Source organism: Tachypleus tridentatus, chromosome 3 (assembly GCF_004210375.1).
Source record: "Tachypleus tridentatus isolate NWPU-2018 chromosome 3, ASM421037v1, whole genome shotgun sequence".
In the NCBI taxonomy this organism is placed as follows: domain Eukaryota; kingdom Metazoa; phylum Arthropoda; class Merostomata; order Xiphosura; family Limulidae; genus Tachypleus; species Tachypleus tridentatus.
The window spans coordinates 118,450,266-118,456,274 of record NC_134827.1 but is presented as its reverse complement, the minus strand read 5'-3'; positions in this window follow the sequence as shown (position 1 = coordinate 118,456,274).

Here is a 6,009-nt window from a genome sequence, read left to right as displayed (position 1 = left end):
ATATGATAAAGTTTTAAAACTTATAAAATTTAACTTACATATAATTTTAAATTTTAAATATTTATTTATTATTTATTTGAAAATTTATTTGTTTTGAAACTTTCGTAAAGCTACACGAAGGCTACCTGCGCTAGCCATCTCTAATTTAGCAGCGTGAGACTGGAGGGAAGGCAAATAGTCATCACCACCTATCTCCAATTTCTGGTCTACTCTTTTGACCGAGCTTTATAACACCCCATGGATGCGCCTACAACAATGATCAAATACCCGAATTTAAGCGATATTAGCCGTTCAAGCTTGTTGCTAAGCAACAGAATGGATCTCAGTTGATTACACTTTCTTTATTCATTAGTCATGTCTATTTTTCAAACCTAAGAGCAAAATATTATTTTCTCTAAATATAAACAATTTTTATAGAGCAAGTAGAATGCTGCTGCCTCACCCCCTCTCTGTGGTTCAGTGATAACTTAAGGGCTCATAACATTACAATTTGGAGTTCCATTTCTGCAATTAAGATAACCCATTAAGTAGACACGCTTTAAAACAAAACATTTAAATAAACAAGGTGATTTGCCACTTTAATTATTATTATCCTCTTCGTTATTTATATTTTCGGAATATGTTCTGTCTGTTTGTTTGTTTTCACATCTTGATTTAATAATCGTTGAAATAATGGTTAACTATAAGATATACAAATGCACAGAATAAAAAACACCACCTGTTGTAACCTTAATTTGCACATTATCATCTGCTTTCCCCTTTCCTGATTTGTATTGGGTAGGTGTTTAAAGGGATATATTTGTGCCATTTCGTCTATAATTTCACACAGTCTCTGCATATAGGTGATCTAATCTGTGTTGACCATATGTTATAACTTCTGTTTTCAAGTTTCAAGCTAGTGTTTCTTTACGGACTTCTATAAAATTCACTTCTTCAAAACTGTAGAGGACGATGTTTCGAAAGTCTTCCGCCTTTCAAAACGTCGTCGTCTACACTTGTGTCTCCACAACAGGCAGTTGCCGTCCATTTTATAAAGTTTCATCATGAATACCCTGCCAAAACAATCTATCAAAGGTGGTACAGAAACTTGTGCAAACTAGCTATAGGTAGTTATAATTGCATTTGCAGGCTGGTTGTTGAAATAGAAGCTGACTGGTGTGAGCAAATATATTAAAAGCACTGCAAATAAGGTCACTGTATTATTTGTTCACTTATGTCATTTGACTTCTTTTATTCTGTGCATTTAAGTTCCCGTACTTGCATTTTGTGCGTACCTTGTGTGTTTATGTGTTTGATACTACTACGTTTGAACACACAGATTTAGCTTGTCTCTTCTTACAATCAAAAAGTTATTGTTTTAAATCGGCTAAATAAAACATATGTAAAATATATTAATTTAATTTTTACAATACTAGTTGTTGTACCCGTTCAACACATATGTAAGACTTAAAGAGTCCGCTAGGTAGTGACATAGGGTCCAGACTTGAGTACCGACCTACATATGTAGCTTCCCTAGAACCTTAAAGGTGGGTGATAAATTTGGTAGAATATTGCTTATTTATAACTATGCATAAAGTTAAAAAATTAGTTCTGACAAATGTGGGTTTTAAAACTTTTTTTCATCGTAATAAGCCCTAAGAATTACTATTGAGCCACTGGGGAACAATTCGGTAGAGATTGGTTAAAAACGTATAACTATCAAAAACAGAGGCACAGATGACACCTGTGCTTGATATATATATACATTTCTGATACATTTAACTGTTCGGTAAACATTTGAAAGTAAAATTGTATTAGTTTAATAATAACCAATCAATGCATGGAATATTTTTTCATGTTGAAGATTTTGTGAAACTGTTACGGGCACTATTAACAATGACAGAAAACGAATGTATAAGATTTTGTTCTTAATGTACGATTGTTTTGTGATTCGTCGTGAAAAGTTTGAGAAATAAGATATGTTACAAATATTTTATCACATGGTGATTTTGACTACATATAAGGATTTTTATGAAGTACGTTTATTTTAAAAATCAAAGTCAATTGTTGGTTCGAGGACAAGCATGTGTGGTTTATGAATGAGCCATGTGTTTTTATCTTCTTGTTATATAATAATATTATTTCTGAATTTATTATTTGTTCTTTATCTATGAAAGTTTCACATAACACATGGTCGAGAAAAATGTTACATTTACTTTGCTGTAAGCCAAATTTGTTGTTCTCAAAATGAATATTTGTTTTCACCTTAAAGAAATATTTCTCTTTACTGTACTTTGTGTAAAGATGTCAACAGAGTGTCCTTTAACAATTGTTCAGGTGATATCTAGAGGTTACAATCCCTCTTCAGATATCAAACACAAAGTGAAACTATCAGTCTTTATTAATATCAAGCTTATAGTGTTTGCACTTGTTTTTTATGGAATGACAGATTGTCACTTTTATGGACTCTTCCATTCCTCTACTTACTTTTCCAACTTGTGTTCCAGATGGACTAAATCCAATGAGCCGTTCTGTAGAAGAAACATATTTATCCAGAGTGACCAGTTCTACCCATGTGACTAGTCATTCTCATTCAACCATAGTCAGGTTGAGATTTCACTTAAACTACCACTGAAGGACATACTCACACAATTTGATATTACAGCATCAACACCATGGACAGCACAGGTATTATCTCATAGAGAATAATAAAAGAACAGAGGCAGCTGGAATGAAGTGAACTTAAAGGCTTCTTTCTTTATTACATGTTATTTGAAGCCTGGATATATATACAGAATAAATGATAAACCACAATTTCTTCTCTTCAGCCTCCTGCTAGTACAGCTGTAAGTCTCACGGATTTACAACACTAAAATCAGGGATTCAATTCCCTCGGTGGGCTCAGCAGATAGCCGATGTGGCTTTGCTATAAGAAACACACACACTTTCCTCTCTTCAGCCTCCTGCTAGTACAGCTGTAAGTCTGCTGATTTACAACACTAAAATAAGGGATTGATTCCCCTCGGTGGGCTCAGCAGATAGCCGATGTGGCTTTGCTATGAGAAACACACACACTTTCCTCTCTTCAGCCTCCTGCTAGTACAGCTGTAAGTCTACTGATTTACAACACTAAAATCAGGGATTGATTCCCTCAGTGGGCTCAGCAGATAGCCCGATGTGGCTTTACTATAAGAAACACACACACTTTCCTCTCTTCAGCCTCCTGCTAGTACAGCTGTAAGTCTACTGATTTATACACTAAAATCAGGGATTGATTCCCCTCGGTGGGCTCAGCAGATAGCCCGATGTGGCTTTGCTATAAGAAACACACACACTTTCCTCTCTTCAGCCTCCTGCTAGTACAGCTGTAAGTCTGCTGATTTACAACACTAAAATCAGGGATTGATTCCCCCGGTGGGCTCAGCAGATAGCCCGATGTGGCTTTGCTATAAGAAACACACACACTTTCCTCTCTTCAGCCTCCTGCTAGTACAGCTGTAAGTCTGCTGATTTACAACACTAAAATCAGGGATTCGATTCCCCTCGGTGGGCTCAGCAGATAGCCGATGTGGCTTTGCTATAAGAAACACACACACTTTCCTCTCTTCAGCCTCCTGCTAGTACAGCTGTAAGTCTGCTGATTTACAACACTAAAATCAGGGATTTGATTCCCCTCGGTGGGCTCAGCAGATAGCCCGATGTGGCTTTGCTATAAGAAACACACACACTTTCCTCTCTTCAGCCTCCTGCTAGTACAGCTGTAAGTCTGCTGATTTACAACACTAAAATCAGGGATTGATTCCCCTCGGTGGGCTCAGCAGATAGCCGATGTGGCTTTACTATAACAAACACACACACTTTCCTCTCTTCAGTCTCCTGCTAGTACAGCTGTAAGTCTACTGATTTACAACACTAAAATCAGGGATTCGATTCCCCTCAGTGGTCTCAGCAGATTGCCCGATGTGGCTTTACTATAACAAACACACACACGTTCCTCTCTTCCCTACCTTAGTCTTGTTCTCAAACTAAAAATTAATTTTAAATTTTAAAACCAACATGCTTTAAACTTGTGCAATAACTTCTTTCTCGTCTCTCAAAACACACATACACACACCACATACACATTGAACAAAGAAAATCATAAAGAAAACCTTTTAACACTGATGCATGCAAAAATATACACAAAAGCCTTTAACAGATACATAATAAATACAGTGAGATACAGTTAATTTATAATTGTATTGAAAACAAAAAACGAATTTTATCACATAATTCAGTATCATAACACCAACTCTTTAATAAATAAAAAAACAAAAAATCCTTTAATATTGGTTAATAACTACAGTCACCAATCAGTCTAATACAACACATGCAATGAAAATTAATCAACAGATCTCAAACACACTGAACTCATTACGCAAGTCACTATACAGACCCAAAAATGTTGAAATTCATGTTATTTAACAAAATAAACCTCATGATAGTGATATGAAAGAAATCACATAATACAGTCTTTTAATGAAACATAACATGATATTATCTTACAGAATGAAAATACAACTGTATTTAATAAAACTGTATTAAAATAATATTAAAAATTAATGCAAAATAAGAAATTATGTAAAATAACACACATAAATAAACATTACAAACCTAGAGGGTATATTAAACTATACACAACTGTCCAATAGAAGTATGAAGTTCCATTCCCTTGCCTATAATTTAGGCCAATCAAGATGTCTTGTAAAGTGGTAGTTATCTAACTGTTATGTCTTGGACAGGGTCCTTCTTGTGACTGCCAGCTCATTTCACAGGTGAAAGACTTCTTTGAAGTACAATGGACACTTGTCTTCTGTAAACAGACTACTTTCTCTTTAATTATACAAGTTCAGGACCCCATTTGCTTTGTGGAAATCTCCTCACAGTGCCATTTGAGGACAACCTGCTTAGGTGTAGTGTAATTGGTGTATTACTGAGGAGAACCTGCTTAGGTGCAGTGTAATTGGTGTATTTCTGAGAATGTCTCCTATTGGCTCAACCTGTCACTGATAGTGGTGCTGGTATTGGCTCAGGCAATAAGACTTTGTCAGCCAGCTGGCTCCAACCCTAGATGGTGGTACTGAAGAAGTTTCTTATTCTCCTGCCCCTTGAGGCAACCTTAACTTCTGGAAGTGCTTCCTCAGATTCAGGATGGAGTGGTTCACAATCAGTGCCTCTGTTGACAAACATCCTCTAACAGGACATCTAAGGGGGCATTGTGAATGCCAAGATGTCACCATCTTTCCTTCTCAGCTACTAACGTTTGGCAGTCAGCAGCTGTGGCTGGACGTAACTGGCACAGAGGTGGCTCTGGCTAATTCTTGATGAGCTCTATCTTTTTTTCCAATGAGGACTACAATTCTTGAGGATTTCGGGGATGTTCAGCCTCCAGAGACATTAAATTAAGTGCCAATCATTTGATGCATAATTCAGCAATGTGTCTCCATTCCAAGTAACACATCAACCATACTTCTTCAGTTTGGTGGGTAACTTCAGAAAGTTGTTCATCATAGCTTCTTCCTTCTAACATTATTTGTTGGGGCATCAACACATTAATGATTGAAAGTGGCCAGTTGAAGAACAGGATAGCCAAAATGTCCATGACCTTGATCTTAGTACGAAACTGAATTGAGGATAGAAGATTGGATAAATTTCAATTGGTCACAAGGTCAGCAAAGTGTATAGGTTCAAAGAGGTTATAACCACCCAACAATAATCATTATTCTCTTCTAACAAAATACCTTTAAATGAAGAGTTATCAAAAAACCTACCTTGGTCAAGCAGTACTTGTACAGGATTCACATTTACTCATGTTTTAATCACCCATAATACATGTACCTCTAGGAACCATAAGCTTTTCATCTCACAAACTTCATAGATGTTTATTTAACCAATACTTTATTAGTCATGAGTAAAACCAATACATCTACCCACTGACCCAGATTCATCCCATTGACTACATCTGGCATGTTACCTAAACAGCATACAGTT